Genomic DNA, 21,200 nt, shown 5'->3' with positions numbered 1-21,200 from the left:
CTATAGACCCCAGGCACAGAGTGTCTACGCTACACTACAGCAAATGTTTTATCCTTGGCTACTGTGCCTGGCTGTGCAGGGGATGAACATGAAACATCCTTCTTGGTATGCAGCCCTATACTTCCCTGTATGTGGTCACATGCAGCTGCATGTCAGAGGTTTGCCACAGCAGGCTAGGAAATGGGGATTAAGTGACTTGGCCAGGATCCCATGATCCTGACTCTATAGTTATATCCTATATAGAGTTGGGAAGTATCTGATGCTAGATTTGAACCCATGACCTCCCATCTTTAGGCCTGACTATCAATCTACTGAGTCACCTAGTTTACCCCTAAGGATAGATAATTGAGCATGAATATAAGATGGTCAGTTTTAGAAAGATAGAACTGCATTCTCAAAAATTCAGAATGATCTTAGATTGAAGAAGGATGTCAAGGCCAACAAAAAGGGATCAATTTTATCTATGTTGTGATCAAGAAAACAATCTAAAAAAAAGGAAAAGTTCTGTTCATTGGGTGGAAGGGTCAGCAATAATGAAGAGGAGGTGTATCTGCTCATTGTTATTGTATTTCTGTTTTCCATGCTGAAAATCATATCAGGATTGAGTATGGGGGAAAAAATAAAAAACAGATTGTAGAAACCCCAGATATGGGAGAAAATGATAAAAATATTACCTAAATTCCCTCCCTAAGCTTATGTCATTTAACCTGTATAAATTGTCCATGGCATAGTAAAAGAATGTCACAGATGAAACAGTGGAGGTGCTGCCAGGATTGTAAGAAAGTGAATTTGTTGTGGGAAAGAGAAGATTGGTCATCACTCAAAAAACTCAAAGCTCATATTCCATTCATCTGAAGGCATGAAAGTGTTTATTTGAGAATGATGTAGATTGTGTGGCCATGAGAATACAAACAGCAATAGAATATATTAATATTGTTACATTTACTGAGGGTCTGAGAGATTGCCTCCTTACATTCTTGGAAAATCTCTGCCTTTCCTCATAGTGTTCTTCCCCAAGGCATTTTAGGGCATTTCAGACTAAAAAAAAAAACACGTCAGAATGGACATTGAGGAGAGAGATATGCTTTCAGGTGGAGGTGTGCTTTGAGGATCTACTCTTCATAAAGGACCTTTAGGTCACAAGAAGAGAAAGGGAGCATGTTCAAGGCTATAGACTTTCCCTTAAATATAAAGAATGTTCTTTAATTGCAAAGAACCCCAGTCACCATGTGTTATATTCTGTCCTGTGTCCTATTTAATGTCTCTTGCCAACCATTTATATATCTTAGGTACTTTCCCCTACAGGCTTGAAATGTTTGGGAAGCTCAGTTGGGTGGAAGGCACAGGGAAAAGACAAGGTGGTATATATATCTTGGGTGGAAATCCACAGATTGGTATATAGTTTACTACATTCTATTTTGCAGTATTTGCTAACTGGTCAAAAGCATAGTATCTCAAAGTACAGTGTTCCATTTCTATCAATGCTCACTCCAAAACCAGTGATAATGCAAAGATGTCAGAGAACAGCAGTTGCATAGTGGACCAGTGTCCTGACTATTATTGTTGTTTATTTGTTTAAAGGCACAGAAAAGGAGGAGTCTTAAGTTTTCAAACTATAGAATAATGAATTCAACTTCAAATCCTGACCAAAATTCTAAAATTAAAAATATACATAGGAAATAATTAAAAGGATATTTGTGAGCATTTAGAAAGGAAACATGCTACTAGGTTTAAATTCCAAAGAAATCAAAAAAGAGCAAAAGGATCCAAAAGTAGAAAAGTAGTTCCAGGAGTTCCTGTCTGTGGTGGCAAAGAAATAGAAACTGAGGAGTCACTTATTCATTGCAAAATGCTGAAAAAATATTCAATAAGAAGATAATGGAATACTGCCTTGTAAAAAATGAGAGGAAAGGAATAAATAATTTGGTACTGCCTACTATGCATTAGGCACTGTGATAATTGTTTTTCTACAATTATCTCATTTGATCCACCTTATAACTTTCAGAGGTAGGTATTATTATTATCATTATTTACCAGTTGAGAAAATTTAGGCAAACTGAGTTGGCCAGGATCAAATAGCTAGTAAATATTTGAGAACAGATTTGAACTAGGCTTCTTGACTCCAGGCCCAATGCTTTATCCATTGAGCCACCTAGTTGCTATTAGAATATCAATGTAAAAAAAGAACAATAAAAATGGGTTAAGATCTCCAATCAAGGACTTCTGGGTAAGCATGGTGGCAGATTAGACACGGCTTGGCTTCTCCTCCTCGGACACAAAGATACGGACGACTTCAAACCCCCCCCCCCCCCCCAAAAAAAAAACATCCTTGTAAGAATAGACTCTACAGTAGGGCACAGCATTGAAGGTATGTGGGATTCGGGCATTTCCACACTATAAGGGAACAAAAAAGCTCCACCAAACTTGAGTTGATCTACTCTCCCCAACAACACCTACAAAGACAGAGTTAAAGTCAGCGCCTGACAGAATCACTGAGTGCGGGAGGGTCACCCCAGGAGTGAGCAACAGGCAGCTCCAGGTCTTGAGAGCTGACTAAGACCACCAAGGAATTCTAGAGGATCAATTAAAAAGCTAGTAGAAATAATCAACAACTTTAGCAAAGTAGCAGGATACAAAATAAACCCACATAAGTCATCAGCATTTCTATATATCTCCAAAACACTTCAGCAACAGGAATTAGAAAGATAAATTCCATTCAAAATCATCTTAGACAATATAAAATACTTAGGAATCTATCTCCTGAGACAAACACAGGAAGTATATGAATACAACTATAAAACACTTTACACACAACTAAAACTAGATCTGAGCAATTGAAAAAACATTAACTGCTCATGGGTAGGATGAGCTAACATAATAAAAATGACCATCCTACCCAAACTTATCTATTTGTTTAGTGCCACACCCATCAAACTTCCAAAAAACTTTTTTTACTGAATTAGAAAAAACCATAACAAAGTTCATTTGGAAGAACAAAGGATCAAGGATATCCAGGGAAATAATAAAAAAAAATACAAAGGAAGGTGGCCTTGCAGTCCCAGATCTCAAACTATATTACAAAGCAGTGGTCATCAAAGCAATTTGGTACTGGAAAAGAGACAGAAAGGAGGATCAGTAGAATAGACTTGGGGTAAGTGACCTCAGAAAGACAGTTTATGACAAACCCAAAGACCCCAGCTTTTGGGACAAAAATCCACTTTTTGATAAAAAGTGCTGGGAAAATTGGAAGACAGTGTGGGAGAGATTAGGTTTGGATCAATACCTCACACCCTACACCAAGATAAACTCAGAATGGGTGAATGACTTGAACATAAAGAAGGAAACTATAAGTAAATTAGGTGAACACAGAATAGTATACATGTCAGACCTTTTGGGAAGGGAAAGATTTTAAAACCAAGCATGACTTAGAAACAGTCACAAAATGTAAAATAAATAATTTTGACTACATCAAATTAAAAAGTTTCTGTACAAGCAAAACCAATGTAACCAAAATCAGAAGGGAAATAACAAATTGGGAAACAATCTTCATAACAAAATACTCTGACAAAGGTCTAATTATTCAAATTTATAAAGAGCTAAACCAATTGTACCAAAAAATCAAGCCATTCCCCAATTGATAAATGGGCAAGGGGCATAAATAGGCAGTTTTCAGTCAAAGAAATCAAAACTATTAATAAGCACATGAAACAGTGTTCTAAATCTTTTATAATCAGAGAGATGCAAATCAAAACAACTCTGAGGTATCACCTCATACCTAGCAGATTGGCTAACATGACAGGTATGGAAAGTAATGAATGTTGGAGGAGATGTGGCAAAGTGGGGACATTAATTCATTGCTTGTGGAGTTGTGAATTGATCCAACCTTTCTGGAGTGCAATTAGGAACTATGCCCAAAGGGCAATAAAAGACTGTCTGCCCTTTGATCCAGCCATAGGACTGCTGGGTTTGTACCCTAAAGAGATAATAAGGAAAAAGACTTGTACAAGAATATTCATAGCTGTGCTCTTTGTGGTTGTAAAAAATTGGAAAAAGAGGGGATGCCCTTCAATTGGGGAATGGCTGAACAAATTGTGGTATATGTTGGTGATGGAATACTATTGTGCTCAAAGGAATAATAAAATGGAGGAATTCCATGAGGACAGGAACAACCTCCATGAAGTGATGCAGAGTGAGAGGAGCAGAACCAGGAGAACATTGTACACAGAGACTGATACACTGTGGTACAATCGTATGTAATGGACTTCTCCATTAGTGTCAATGCAATGTCCCTGAACAATTGGCAGGGATCTATGAGAAAAAACACTATCCACAAATAGAGGACAAACTGTGGAATAAAAACATGGAGGAAAGGCAACTGCTTGACTACAGGGGTTGAGGGGATATGATTGAGGAGAGACTCTAAATGAACATCCTAATGCAAATACCAACAACATGGAAATGGGTTCAGATCAAGGACACATGTGATACCCAGTGGAATCACACATTGGCTATGGGAGGGATGGCGGGATGGGGGGGGGGGAGGAAAAGAAAATGATCCTTTTTTTCCAATGAATAATGTTTGAAAATGAAAATAAAAGAAAGTAACTTTGCTATTTTTATTGGATGGGATATATTAAAATACTTCCCTATGGCTCCACTCAGCAGCCTTATAACTTGCCAAATTACAATGTCCTTCCCTGTTCACCACTCATATTTGGTTGTGATTTTGTATCCATAGTGCTTAATATCTAGCAAAATTTAATAAATTCTCTCTCTCTCTCTCCACCCCACCCCCCCAGTCTGTCTTGGTCCCTCTTTGCTTCTGTCCCTTGACTCCCTCTCTTTCCTTTCTATCTACCTCCCCCTTTCCAAAAGGAAGTTTAAATGTTAACCAGACTAAATATGTAGGATGGTTTGTAGAAATATCTGTTGGAGACAGGCAGAGTAGTAAGGTGCAATAGAAGGAGTCTGGGGCTTGGACCTAGGGGATCTGAGTTAGAATTCAAACCTATATGACCTTTTATATGTCATTGCCCCTGTAGATCTCAGTTTTTTATTTGTAAAATGAAGGGGTTCTAGGTCTAAATCTTATTGTCTCTCCTCTATATTCCTCTTTCTAAGGCTCTGTCCAGTTAAGACATTCCATGCTTCATATTCTTTCCAACTGTTACAGTCTGTGTTCTTTGTCTTGAGATCAATAGATCTCTTGCATATTATATTCAATCTAAGATCCTACATTTAATGTTTTCTCAAGTATTTTAATTTTTCTTCCTGTTTGGACATTGAATGTTTTGGTGAATCTAATTCTAACCATGAGCTCATGCTTTGCAGTATTTGAGTACATCGCTTCCTAGAAAGCAGGATACCTTATGCCTTCTCTCATCAGTGGGCATCTATCCCTATTTGAATAGTGAAAGTCAGAAGATGAAACTCCATCACCCCCTAGTGGGCACATTTAAATCTCAGGAAAGTCCTGTTCCAAAGGTACCACTGTCACCACTTGGGATCCATAAGCATGTTGGTAGAGAAGGAAAGACTTTCTATCCAATGGTCATTATGCAGGGGATTCACTTGGTTCCCACATCACCCAGCACAGAGGGTATGGATTGGTGAGACTGAACCAGGTCATTGCAAAACCATGCCCAACCCTTTTGGTTGCTGATAGTTCAACTTAGAAGTCATCAGGTTCAATCTGCAAGTGGACCTGAATCCCTTTCACAATTCCTTAACAGATGGTCTTAGAGTTTCTGCATAAAGACTTCTATGGATGGGAACCCATTACATGCATTTCAACCCTTTCCTCCTTGGGAAAGATTTCAATATTGGGAAGCTTTTGCTCACATCATCCATAAGCACACCTCTCATTGCTAATCCATTGTTGGTATTTCTATCCATTATGCCCTACATTCTTTTCCATCAGTATGGGGGTACAGGGTCCCCTGGGCAACCCCAGCCTTTAGAGGCATCCCAAGTCAAAAGAATATGTAAGGAATTCCTCCATCCTGGTCCCTAAAGAGGCTAGTGATAAAAAAAGCCAGTTCTGATGCAACTAAAGGGACAAACTACATAAACAAAGGATTCTCTGAGACATACATTTCCTTCTGTTTTAAGTCCATTTCCCCTAGTCTTCTGATGAGTTTTAGCACCAATGTGTGCCTTCTGTTTGTATTTCAAACATCACTAGATTCCCTGAGATATGCAACTCACTCTCCTTTATAATCAAGGCTTAATATGTCATAAACCATATGTACCTATGCTTCTACCCCAGACACCAAAGTGCCTTACATGGGAATGTCAACCTAATCCTTCTTGTTTGTACCCCTTCACATCTTCCTTTCTCAATCACATAGTCTCTTTTCCTTTAAGGTATAAACACCTTGGACCCCTTCTCTTCAGGGAGGCAGATTTCACCTACACCTACCACCTGGTCATTCACTCTATAAATTTCTGCATTTTTAAAGATTTGTTGGTGCCTGGTAATTCTTTAAGAGTGTACCCTCCTAAACCAGAAAATATCTAGGTCTCCCACAATAATTTTGGAAGTGAAACCACGAAAGACACTGATTCTTATGGAGGAGGGGGCCCCTTTTGGGACCCCTGAGTGCAGACCAAGAGACCCTCAGCTAGAATATCCCCAGTCATATTCTTCTTTCCTAAGCTGGGACATGTTTTGTATCCCATATCTCTAGAAACTCCTGAAGACAACTGTATCCCCAACATATCTATTGTTTATGTTTCATGTAATCTATGGACACCCCCAATCATCCAATCCCTGTATCACAGATATAACCAATAGATCATGATTATGATAGGATGCACTGTGGCTCTCAGAGCTCTCTATTACCTGATACTATGTAAACACTGCCTGTTATCATGCATATGGAGAAGTTTGGGTAGAAACACCAGTTTGTTATAAAAAAAATCCTCACTCCTCTCAATAAAGTCACTATTGTTTTCCATCAGCATTTTTGGTCCATGTCAGTGATCACCATCAGTCCTCCTGGATCTGCCTACATTCTTACCCCCAAACATATGGTCCCTGGTGGTCTCTGAGAACTCCCTTGGCTCCTGTATGCTCCCCAATTGCCCTGGTGTAGTGTTGCTTTGTGTTTTTTCCTTCTTGTCTAGAGAGTCAGGGGTCTGTGTGCTCCAAGTGTGGGGTTGGACTCTACATCATGAATATCATTGCTCTAACAAGTCAAGAGATGTGCTGGCTAGAGAAACATCACTCTCAACACAGTCAGAAGACTGCCTGGCCTGAGAGATGTCATATCTTGGCAAAAATATGTCCTAAAGAAACAAGAAATTTGGCTTGTAAATGGCACCTTAAATTATAATATCATTCAACAATTGGATGTATTTTGCAAGAGAGCAGATGGGCAAAAGTCCTCTTTATTTTAGCTTTTATGTCCCTAAGTCAGCTTGAGGATGTAGAAGTCTTGTCTCATGTAACTCAATTGGTCTCTGATGATGCTTAGTGGTGTGAGTCCTCAGAAGGATGTTTTATATGATATTGCTTATCAGAGAATCATAGTTTCCCTGAGGAGGGAAGAGCCATAATATCTCAAAAAGACAGAGAAAAAGTCACTCTTCTCCAAAGTTAGCTCCCTTCCCCCTAAAGGACACATCTTCCTCTTAATCCCATTCTTATTCTCCAGAGCCACCACTTTAGCCTGAGCCTCTATCCTATACTCCCAGGATTCTGGGTCTTACCCTTTCACAGAAGCTTGAAACCATTCCTGTTTCTCTGCCCACCCCCCATCATAACATTCTTTGGTATCCTCCTCTGCTTGACACCCCTATCTCACCCACTCCTCAGCCAAGCCCCATACACATTTGGAGTGGACATTGCTAAAACAATAAGGTGAACCTAAGCCAAAGCCATGTTTTTTTTAATGTATGGAAGTCCCCTTTCAGCTCCAGTGCTTGTCCTTTCTCTGTGATAGACTTAGTCCAAATTAAAGAAAAACTTGTTCATTACTCAGAAAACTACACCAAGTTTATTGATTTTATCCTATAGTTTGACCTCTACTGTTCAGACCTTCATATAATTATATCTAATTGTTATATCCCTGATGAGAAGCAAAGACTCTGGGATTTGACTATAGCAGTAGGTGACGAAAAGGTACAAAGTGGCACCTGGTGCCACAGTAGTACCTGCCCAGGACCCCGGCTGGGGTTACCAGAATGAGAGACATAGGGAGCATAGAAATCAAGTGATAGATTGTCTAGTAGAATCACTGGTGAACATTGTTTAAGACATATTAGGCCCTGATCATAAAGGAGGATGAGTTACATATCTCAAAGAATCTAGTGATATTTCAGATGCAAACAGAAGGTACACATCCATGCTGAAAGCCTTATCATAAGGCTTGGGGAAACACCTAAAACAGAAGGAAATGTGTTTCTCAGAGAATCTTTTGTTTATGCAGTTTATCCCTCAGGGCTGGCTTTTTTTTTTTTTTACCACCAGCATTCCTGGGGTCCAGGATTGAGGGATTACTCATGAACTCTTTTGACCTAGGATTCCCCTAAAGCCTGGGAGTGTTCAGGAGACTCTGTACCTCCATACAACCATGACAGTTTCCCAGCTACTTGGAGATCACTATCATGCCCCATACAAGTCTTCTCTTACTCAGAGTAAACATCCTAATTTCCTTCAACTGATGGAAATGGCAGGAGCTCTTAGGCTTCTATTGCTCTGATTTTTCTCATTGTCTGAGCCTGTCTTAGTTCATTACTAATCTCATTCTAAAAGTAATCACAAGCTTTTTTGACTATATCTTAGATGTGGAGTGACCCTAAGAGAATGCTGCAGGACTATTAGCTTCTTTTTTTAAATCCTTACTTTCTCTCTTGGAGTCCATACTAAGTACTGGTTCCAAGACAGAAGAGTGGTACAGGCTAGGTAATTAGAGTTAAGTGACTTGCCCAGTCACACTGCTAGACAGTGTCTGAGGTCAGATTTTAACCCAGGATTCTAATATGACTCATTCTTAATGATGCTATTCCAGCTCTTAGTAATTACTATTCTCCTTTATTTCTTTTTAAAAATTAAATGATTTTCAATTAAAAATATTTTTTCTCTCCTTCCCACTCCCTAAATTAAAAAAAAAAGAAAGAAAAACAAAACTATCATAGCAAGTATGCGTAAAGAACACTGGACCAGTGAACAAGCATCTATGCAGTGCTTACCAAGTGCCAGGTACTATGCTAAGATGCAAATGCAATTAAAAGAAAAGATTACCCTTGCCTTTATTGAGCTTCCATACTAAAGGGGAACACAAAATATTTAAAGAGGAGGTGAAAAGGAAAATAATATGGGGCAGCAGGGGAAACTCACTCATTGAAAAGGGGGACTGTAGACATAGAGGGATGTCTTGGGGTGAAAATCTGGCCACATTGGCCATCCCCCAAACTTATTTGTCAATCTATATACCCTATACCAAGATAAATTCAGAATGGGTAAATTATCTAAATATAAAGAAGGAAATTATAAGTAAATTAGATGAGCATAGAATAATATACCTGTCAGATCTATGGGAAAGAGAAGAATTTAAGACCAAGCAAGAGACAGAGAATATTACAAAATGTAAAATGAATAATTTTGATTACATTAAATTAAAAAGTTTTTGTACAAACAAAACCAATGCAACCAAAATTAGAAGGTAAAAAAACAAATTGGAAAAAACATCATTATAACAAAAGCCTGACAAAGATCTAATTTCTCAAATATATAAGGATCAAGCCATTCCTCAACTGATAAATGTGAAAGGGACATGAATAGGCCCTTTTTCCATATAAAGTTTTTTTTCAGATTTTCAGAAAAAGTTTTCACATAAAGAAATCAAAACTATTAATAAGCACATAAAAAAGTGTTCAAAATCTCTCATAATTAGAGAAATGCAAATCAAAACAACTCTGAGGTAGCACCTCATACCTAGCACATTAGTTGATATGACAGCAAATAAAAGTAATAAATGTTGGAGGATATGTGGCAAAATTAGGACACTAATGCATTGCTGGTGGAATTGTGAATTCATCCAACCATTCTAGAAGGCAATTTAGAACTATGTCCAAAGGGCTTTACAAGATTGCCTGCCCTTTGATCCATCCATATCACTGCTGAGTTTATACCCGAAGAGATAATGAGAAAAAATATGTGCACAAAAATATTTATAGTCATGCTTTTTTGTAGTGACAAAAAAACTGGAAAATGAGGGGGTGTCCATTGATTGGGAAATGGCTGAAGGAATTGTGGTATTTGATGATAAAGCTTCCTCCGAGGGGAGAGAGGCTTTAAGGTAGAAAGATAGAGACAGGATAGAAGTTTTAGATACCACGAGGGGGATGATGGAGTCAAATTAGAGATATGAGGTGGCAGGAATGAGTCTTTATTAATTATCCATAAGCCACAGCCAAGCTTTGATCAAAGGACCACTCTGAAGGCTTATATCAGTCCAGAGATCCACATTTAATACCACACCGGTCAGAGAGATGAAAGAGAGATAGAGAAGGTTTAAAGACGGAGCTTGGCCAGAGGCCAAGCTCCTGCCAGGATAGCCATCAGCTAGCTTGAAAGAGAGAGAGAGAGGCGGAGCTTGCTGGGCTATATATAATCTTTGATATGCAAATATACACAGTACATAGGGATGATTCTCATTGGTTAATGACAAGGTATAGGTGTGGTTTCTCTTAACCAGGTGAGCACAAAGAAACCTGTGTTGCCACCTAACCTGGGGGAAGCTGGGGTCAAGGGTCAGAGGCTTTCCCAGCCATGTGAAATACTGAGCATGCTCTCTTCTAAGGCAATATGTACATACCAACTGTTCCCCTTGCCCATAGCTAGGGGTGGAGTGCTACAGATGATGATGGAATATGAAAGAATGATGAACTGGAGGAATTTCATGTGAACTGAAAAGAACTCCAGGAATTGATGCAGAGTGAAAGGAGCAGAACCAGGAGAACTTTGTACACAGAGACTGATACACTGTGGCATAAACAAACGTAATGGACTTCTCTACTAGCAGCAATGCAATGATCCAGGACAATTCTGAAGGACTGATGAGAAAGAACACTATCCATATCCAGAGAAAGAATTGTGGGAGTAAAAGCGAAGAAGAAAAACATATCATTGATCAAATAGTTTGATGTGGATATTACTGGGGATGTTGACTTTAAATGATCACTCTGTGGCAGATAGCAATAATATGGAAATAGGTTTTGAACAATGATACATGTAAAACCCAGTGAAATTGTTAGTTGGCTCTGAGAGGGGGGAGAGAGGAGGCAAGGGAAGGAACATGAATTATGTAAGCATGGAAAAGTATTCTAAATTAATTAATTTTTATTAAAAAATCTATACTTAGACTTCATCATTGCATTATTAGTCCACTGAAAACATGGTCCTTGTATTGATTGGAGATCTTTTTTTTAATTTTTATTTTTAATTTCAAACATTGTTCCTTGGTTACAAAAATCATTTTCTTTTCCTCCCACCCCTTTCCCCACCCCTCCCATAGCCAACGCACAGTTTGACTGGGTATCACAAGTGTTCTTGATCAGAACCTCTTTCCATGTTTTTGGTATTTGCAATAGGATGTTCATTTGGAGTCTATTTCCCCATTCATATCCCCTTTGACCCATATCATTAAGCAGTAGTTTTTCTTTAGTATTTTCTCTGGATGTGGATAGTGTTTTTCCTCCTGTACCCCTCTGGGTTGTTGGAGTCCATTTCCTTCTATTGTATTACAGTGTATTGATCTCTGTGTACAATGTTCTCCTGGTTCTGCTCCTCTCACTCTGCATCACTTCCTGGAGGTTGTTCCAGACACCATGGAATTCCTCCACTTTATTGTTCCTTTGAGCACAATAGTATTCCATCATCAACATATACCACAATTTGTTCAGCCATTCCCCAATTGAAGGGCATCCCCTCATTTTCCAAATTTTTGCCACCACAAATAGCGCAGTTATGAATATTCTTGTACATGTCTTTTTCCTTATTATCTCTTTAGGATACAGATCCAGCAATGCTATGGCTGGATCAAAGGGCAGACAGTCTTTTATTGCCCTTTGGGTGTAGTTCCAGATTGCCCTCCAGAAAGGTTGGATCAATTCACAACTCCACAAACAATGAATTAATGTCCCCACTTTGCCACATCTCCTCCAACATTCATTACTTTCCATACCTGTCATGTTAGCCAATCTGCTAGGTATGAGGTGATACCTCAGAGTTGTTTTGATTTGCATCTCTCTGATTATAAAAGATTAGAACACTGTTTCATGTGCTTATTAATAGTTTTGATTTCTTTGACTGAAAACTGCCTATTTATGCCCCTTACCCATTTATCAATTGGAGAATGGCTTGATTTTTTGGTACAATTGGTTTAGCTCTTATAAATTTGAGTAATTAGACCTTTGTCAGAGTATTTTGTTATGAAGATTGTTTCCCAATTTGTTATTTCCCTTCTGATTTTGGTTACATTGGTTTTGCTTGTACAGAAACTTTTTAATTTGATGGAGTCAAAATTATTTATTTTACATTTTGTGACTGTTTCTTTTTTTTTTTAAACCCTTACCTTCCGTCTTGGAGTCAATACTGTGTATTGGCTCCAAGGCAGAAGAGTGGTAAGGGCTAGGCAATGGGGGTCAAGTGACTTGCCCAGGGTCACACAGCTAGGAAGTGGCTGAGGCCAGATTTGAACCTAGGACTTCCCATCTCTAGGCCTGGCTCTCAATCCACTGAGCTACCCAGCTGCCCCCTTTGTGACTGTTTCTAAGTCATGCTTGGTTTTAAAATCTTTCCCTTCCCAAAAGGTCTGACATGTATAGTATTCTGTGTTCATCTAATTTACTTATAGTTTCCTTCTTTATGTTCAAGTCATTCACCCATTCTGAGTTTATCTTGGTGTAGGGTGTGAGATATTGATCCAAACCTAATCTCTCCCACACTGTCTTCCAATTTTCCAGCAGTTTTTATCAAAAAGTGGATTTTTGTCCCAAAAGCTGGGATCTTTGGGTTTGTCATAAACTGTCTTTCTGAGGTCACTTACCCCAAGTCTATTCTACTGATCCTCCTTTCTGTCTCTTTTCCAGTACCAAAATGCTTTGATGACCACTGCTTTATAATAAAGTTTGAGATCTGGGACTGCAAGGCCACCTTCCCTTGTATTTTTTTTTATTATTTCCCTGAATATCCTTGATCCTTTGTTCTTCCATCTTGACCAGAAGTCCACAAAGTTACTTTCAATATGGTTGCAGATCTGAAAAATGAGGGGGTTGGAAGTTGGGAGGTTACATATACAAATACACACACACACACATATATATTGCATACATATATACATGTGCATATATGTGTATTGTTTTTCAGTCATTTTAGTCACATTTGACTCTTTATAACTCTATTTGAGATTCCTTGGAAAGATATTGAAGAGACTTGCCATTTCCTTCTCCAACTCATTTCACAAATGAGGAAAATTGAGGCAAACAGTGTTAAGTGACTTGTCCAAAGTCATACAACTAATAAGTATCTGAAATCAGATTTTAACTCAGGAAGATGAGTCTTTCTGACTTCAGGCGTGGCACTCTATCCACTCTACCACCAAACTACAAACACACACACACACACACACACACACACACTATACAAATATATTGGTTTGTCTTTTTTTCCCATTTGAATAAGTTAATTAGTCAATTTGAAACATTATTCCTTGATTACAATAATCACATTATTTCACTCCCTCCCCTCCACCTACTCTTTCCATAGCCAACGTGCAATTTCATTGAGTATTACTTGTGTCCTTGATCAGAACCTATTTCCATGTTGTTTTTTACACTAGGATATTCATTTAGATTATCCCCAGACATATCCCTTCAACCCATGTATTCAAGCAGTTGTTTTTCTTTGGTGTTTTTACTCCCACAGTGTTTCCTCTGGATGTGGTTAGTGGTTTTACTTGTAGGTTCCTCCGAGTTGTTCAGGGTCATTGCATTGCCACTAATGGAGAAGTCTGTTACATTCAATTGTACCACAGTGTATCAGTCTCTGTGTACAATGTTTTCCTGGTTCTGCTCCTCTCACTCTGCATCAATTCCTGGAGATTGTTCCAGTCCCCATGGAATTCCTCCACTTTATTATTCCGTTGAGCACAATAGCATTCCTTTTTTTTTTTTTAAACCCTTACCTTCCGTCTTGGAGTCAATACTGTGTATTGGCTCCAAGGCAGAAGAGTGGTAAGGGCTAGGCAATGGGGGTCAAGTGACTTGCCCAGGGTCACACAGCTGGGAAGTGGCTGAGGCCAGATTTGAACCTAGGACCTCCCATCTCTAGGGCTGGCTCTCAATCCATTGAGCTACCCAGCTGCCCCCCACAATAGCATTCCTATTGTTTGTCTTTAGTTAAAGAGAGAGATTTATGACTGATGGCAGGGGTTGATAAGACTTGCCAGAATGGTGGTTCTTGAGAATGAAGCAAATCATCGGTGGGGCCATCCTGGAATAGGAAACTACCTTGGAAGGTCACTAAGAGAAAGGAAAGGCTCCAAAGATGAAAGGGTTAAAAAGCCTCATGGCATAGATTCTATTGCAGGTGACAAGGGTAAGGCATGAGACTGGGAGTGGGATCCTTCAAAGCTATCCCATGTCTGTCCGAAGACTGACTCAAGGCAGAGGTCGATGAAAAAGCAACCCCTATGCCTCCCAGTGAGCTACATGACTGTCCTGCTTTATTTTAAGGCAAAGGAAAAATAACAATCTGCTAGCCAGGAAACAGAGCACCTATATCCCTACAAGGTCTCAGGTCCATGCACCTGTCCCCAGGGAGTTTCATCCAGCCTGATATGGTTACCCAATGCATTCCCTTCCTTAAATACCCTTCAGTGTCTCTCCATTTAAGTAGAGGATCAAATCCAAGCCCTTCAGTTTTGCATTCAAAACCCTTCACAAGGGAAGAACAGGGAGCTTAGTTTGAGTGGCTCACAAGAGGGGTTCAAGTAATAAGAGATTGTCTCATGGAACTAATTGCCCATAGGAAGGAGTTTGCCATTGCAGGAGTCTGAGAGTGAGCCCTCTGCTGCTCCTGATTACATTGACATGCTTAGAACCAATCCTATGCCCTATGGGCCATTTTGTTAGCCAAGGTCCAGTCCCATGGATGAGGTTGTTTCAGCTAATTCTCAATGTTAGTGTTAGCCACATGAGCCAAGCAAGCAAGAAGGAAGTCTTAGAAAAGGGAGACCATTAGGGAACATTCAGAGAACAGGAATACAGCCAAATTTGGTTAGTGGTGTATATTCCAAAAGTCTTCATGCAACTGGTAATTTTAACAGTTTAAAATGTACTAAGACTTTGGAGACACCCTGTTTTTAGAGATGGGTGGGAAAATAGACAGTCTTTCATAGCATTCATCCTTTTGAACTCTCTGCAGCTCTTAATATTATTGAATGCTTTCTCTTAGAAATTCACATCACTGGACTTTCCTAATTCTACCTTCTCTTGACTCTTTTTTTTTATTTTACTATCTTCTCAGTTTCCCATGTTGGATCATTGTGCTACTATAGCTGTACTCCAAAATTTTCCTGAACACTCTTTGTTCTTCTTTCTCTAAACTCTTTTTGTAAATCACATCAGTTCTCATTGGTCTGATTATCATCTCTATGCAAATGACTACCACATACATATCAAGCCATGGAAAAGCATTCATTACTCACTCTGTTAGGCAATATACTAAGTGCTAGGGGTACCAGGAAAAGGAAAAAAAGGGTTCCTACCTTCTGGGAACTTATATTCTAATGATAAGACATGCCCACAAATGGACCCACAAATTATACAGACAATAAAAGGAAGATAACTTTAGAGGAAAGAGTACCAGAAAGTGGAGAGACTGGGGAAGAGGCATCCATCCTGTAGAAAGGTGTAGTTGAAATGAATCCTAAAGGAAACGAAGCATAATGTCTCTCATTAGAGTAAATACTTACTCGGGTCCCATTTGGATCCCATTTAGCAGTAGTTCTTGGTGTCACATTTTGAGGAAAGGCAAGGATTGAAGACAAGTAGAGCACACACTGGGGTTAGGGTGTAAGTGGATGAGGAAGTTAGGTGGAACAGTTAAGCACTGACCAGCGCTATTAAATATTTTTGAGGACAACTCATGGGCATATCTATCTAATGTTTTCTTTCAGTGAAAACAAAGTTCAAATTAAAGTCAACAAAAGCAAGACTAGAATGGTGAATTTTCTCCAGTTGTTTGCAGGGTGGCAGAAGAGAAGAGAATCACCTTCAAATTATGGACATCAGGGGATAAATCTCTGACATTCCCTCACTAATGTCTACATACTGAATGCTACTATTCTCTTCTTGCTTTTGGCAGAGGCACTGACAGAAGGAAGGGGGAAAAACAATTAAGACCTTTTACTGGAAGGATGTTCTGAACACAGAGCAGTGGTGAACCTATAATGTAATATGGTGTACCTCCTTCATCTCCATCCTATATATCAGTGATGGTGAACTTGTTAGAGACAGAGTGACCCACACCCCAGACCAAGTGCCATTCCCACTACCCCTAGAGACCACAAGGCTGGACCCCCCCCTACTCTGAGAGCCAGGTGCTCCCCGCTGCCCCCTTATACCACATAGAGCAAGGAGGAAGGACTCCCCTTGGGCTACTGGGCAGAGGGACAGGTGAAATTAGGAATGTCCTCAGAGAGTGAAGGGAGAGAGAGGGGAGTGTCCCAAGCCTCCATTACCCTTTAGCTCTGCTGCCTATAAACTGCCCACCTTATCCCCAGTGTACTCCCATTGGGATGCTGGGTGGAGGGACAGTTGATGTGAAAAAATGTTGTCAGGCATGGTGGAGAAGTGTAAGGGAGAAGCTCCACCCAAATCCTCCAACTGCCTTTCATATATCTTTACCTAAATGTCCAGTAGACATTTTGAACTCTGCATATTGTAACAATTAAAATAGTGGAAGCCATAAACTGTGGCAGATAAAAGAGTGGTTGGTTAGAATTGTGACCGCAGAAAATATGGTTTCAAGACAGTGTCTTGTTTTAAATCAAATATAAAATGGTCGCCAGGGAAAAATTCCCAAATATGAAATATACCCAAGTCAGCTGGGTTTTATAGAGATTTTAATTAATACAAATGAGGAATTAATGAAAGGGAGAGAGAGAGAAAAAGGAAATAATGAGAAAAGGGTTAGACCAGCCTAGGCCAGCATGAGCCAACCTAGGCTGAAAACCCTAAGAGAGAGATCAGTCAGTCTTTTATCAACTCACCACAAGATTTGTACAAGCAAGGTTCTAGTGTTCAGAGAGACACCAGTTCAGCTTTGGCCAGCTCAATCTCCAGAGAGAGTTCTCTGAGACAGTCCCAAGAGAGTCCCTTGCTTTCAAGCTTATCATCTCCTTTTAAAGAGAATTTTCTCCTATGTCACCTCCCCTAAGTTCTCACATCTACCAATCACAGTAGACGTTTTCCAAAGGACAGACCATTCTGAATTCACACCTGAGTAGACTAAACTTTTGAGTAATTCAAACCTGAGTAGACTAAAAACCTCTGAGTAAGTTCTCACCTCTTTGCCCTTTGTAAGTTTACAAGTTGCCTGACCTTTATAGGTACTTAGCACCCTTTTGTATTAGATCTAAAAATAGGCACAGCTTAAGAGCTTTTGCCTTACTATAAGTATGGGTTAAGCATTTTTCATTGTTCAGCAAGGAGTTTACAACTTTATCTTCCCCTAAAGTATGCTTAAGTGGGGGTGGAGTAGAGTTCTCACATTCCTGATATAAGTCCCTTCATTGTTTAAAATGGGGAATGGTCTTAACCAAGTGTTCTGAAGTAGGGTCTGAGAATTTTTGAGATTCACAATATCCAAAACAAAAATCATTCTTTTCCCCATAACTACTCCCATCACTTACATTTCCAATTATTGTAGAAGGCAACATAATTTTCCTAGTTCCTCAGGCTCACAATCTGGGAGTCATCATGGACTCTCACTACCTCTCAACCCTGACATCCACACCATTGCCTTTCTGGTAAAAAACTCTAGGGGGAGGTGGGGATGGCCTAATGCTACAGAGAACACTCTGTGTGACATATTTGGCACACATGCCATAGGTTCACCATCACCTTTATAGATGGTGGAATATAGAAGTCAATTCTACTGCCTTTGGACACAGCACCTACAGAGGTGTCAGGGTGCCATTAGCCTGCTAACCTATTCAATATTCACCCAGGGTTTCCTAGTCTTATAACTCCCAGTCACCCAGAGATTTATTGGGTCCTATTGACCAGATGGAAGATAGGTAGCCACTGTTTGATGACAGGCAACATCCCAGCAGTTTTCTTCAAAATCTAATTACATATACCTGGCCTACAGAGATTTAAAGAATCAAGAGACTATCTACCACATTTGTCTTTTTGAAAGAGCAGAGAGTAGTTGAAAGAGTGTGAGATGTGGGGTCAAATGACTTGGTTCAGATTCTGGTTTTTCCCATTTGTCCACTTGTGTGACCTTGAGAATTTCAGCTAACTTTTCCACACTGTAAAATGTGATATTTGGATTAAACGGCATTTAGTATTTCTTCTAACTCTAAATCTATGTTCTTTTGACAGTGAATTCAGTACATTGATTACTTACATTGTTCTTTGCAATATTTTATTGTATGTTTAAAATTTGTATTATAATAAAATTATACTAAAACTCCAACTTTATTTGAACAAAAGATGAGCAAAGAACAACATTTGCATAAATTTTTAAATGGAAAGCAAGGGTACAATTTTTGGTTCTAAAGGAGCAGTAAGGGGTCATCTAGGAAGCTCAGTGGAATGGGATACAGTCCTAGAGACAGGAGGTCCTGGGTTCAAATCTGGTCTCAGATACTTCCCAGCTGTGTGACCCTGGGAAAGTCACTTAACCCCCATTGCCTAGCCCTAAACATTCTTCTGCCTTGGAACCAATACTTAGTATTGATTCTAAGGAGAAAGGTAAGAGTTATTATATATATATATATATATATATATATATATACATATACATATGTATATATATATGTATGTATGTATGTAATAAAAAGAGGGGTAAATGTCAAACAGAAGAGTTTGTATCTTATTCTAAGGAAAACTGTGAGCCAATGGAACTTCTTGAATAAGGGAGTAATATAATCATATCTGTGTTTTAGGAATATCAGTTTCTCAACACTGAGGAGAATAGTTTAGAAAGCAGAGGCATTGCATTCAAGAAGTTCAATTATGAAGTTATTGAAATTATTCAAGTAACTCACTCAGCAAATATGCCACGATGATTAAAGAAGGGAGAAAGGAAAAAGCATATATTAAGCTCCCACTTTGTGCCAGCTCTATGCTAAGCACTTTACAATAATCTCATTTGTTCCTCACAACAATTCTTAGAGGTAGGTATTATGATCTCCATTCTGCAGTCAAGAAAACTAAGACATACAGAGGTTAAGTGACTGACCCATGGTCATATAGCTAGTGAATGAGGCCAAAACTTGGCAAAATGAATAGTGATTAGTGTCATTAAAACTCTAGGAAAGTATTATAAAGAAATGAGAAGCCAGCATTCTAGTTTTAGAGAGGAACTCTCAGGAAAGGATGAAAAAGGATGAGAACTTCTCAACTTTCAATGTCCTTAAAAATCACTATAATCTTTGATACTGTTAGTTGTTACAAATAAAAGAGTGGTTGGCATAAACTGTGACCTCAAAAATATGGTTTCAAGACAGTGTCTTGATTTTATATTAAAAATAAAGTGGTTGCCAGGGAAAAATGCCCAAATATGAAATATACCCAAGTCAGCTGGGTTTTATAGAGATTTTAATTAATACAAATTAAGGAATTAATGAAAGGGAGAGAGAGAGTTAGAGGAAATAATGAGAAAAGGGCGAGGCCAGCCTAGGCCAACCTAGGCCAGCCTAGGCTTTTAAGCCTTAAGAGAGAGATCAGTCAGTCTTTAATCCACTCACCACAAGATTTGTCACAAGCAAGATTCTAGTGTTCAGAGAGACCCACCAGTTCAGCTCCTGAGCTCCACTTCAGCTTCCAAGGCTGAATCTTCCTGATCTCAGCTTTGGCAAGCTGAGTCTCTTCAGAGAGAGTTTTCTCTCTCAGCTTCTGACCTCCTTTTAAAGAGAATTTTCTCCTATGTCACCTCCCCTAAGTTCTCACATCTACCAATCACAGTAGACATTTTCCAAAGGACAGACCATTCTTAATTCACACTTGAATAGACTAAACTTTTGAGTAATTGACACCTGAGTAAACCAAAACCTCACACCAATTTTGTTAAGGCTTGTCCCTTACAAGTTTGCAAGTTGTCTGACCTTCATAGGTACTTAGCACCTTCCTAAAAATAGACTTAACTTAAGGTTTTTGCTTCACTATAAATACGAGTTAAGTACTTTTTCATTGTTCAGTAAAGAGTTTACAACTTTATCTTCCCCTAAAGTATGCTTAAGTATGAGTGGAGTAGAGTTCTCACATTCCTGATCAAGTACCTTCATTGTTTAAAATGGGGAATGGTCTTAACCAAATCTTATGAGGTAGGGTCTGAGAACTTTTAAGATTCACATAGTCACTCTCTCCTCCATGAAAATCTCTTTTTTTGAGATTTTTAGAACACTTTTTTTGTTTTGTTTTGCTTTTACCTATCTGAGTATTTTTCTCTGTCTCCTTTACTGGATCCTCCTCCATATAATGGCATCTAGCTATTGCAGGTGTCCCTCATGATTGTATCCTAGGTCCTCTTATCATCTCCCAGTATACTACTTCATTCAATGATTTCACCAGCTCCAATGGATCTAATTACCATTTTTGTACTGATCATTCTCAAACCTCCCTTTCCTGCTCCAATCTCTCTGCTGACTGCCAATCTTGTACCTCCAATTGCCTTTCAGATATCTTTACCTAAATGTCCAGTAGACATTTTGAACTCTGAATATCGAAAACAAAAATCATTCTTTTCCCCATAACCACCCCCATCTCTTACCTTTCCAATTACTGTAGAGGCAACATAATTTTTCTAGTTCCTCAGGCTCACAATCTGGAAGTCATCATGGACTCTCACTACCTCTCAACCCTGACATCCACACCATTGCCAAGGCATGCCAATTTGAGTTGGCAACACCATCCCTCTAACATGCCCCCATTCTCTCCTCTGACACTATTATCACTCT

Source organism: Monodelphis domestica, chromosome 1 (genome assembly GCF_027887165.1).
Source record: "Monodelphis domestica isolate mMonDom1 chromosome 1, mMonDom1.pri, whole genome shotgun sequence".
Lineage (NCBI taxonomy): Eukaryota > Metazoa > Chordata > Mammalia > Didelphimorphia > Didelphidae > Monodelphis > Monodelphis domestica.
Note: the sequence above shows the minus strand (reverse complement) of the source record.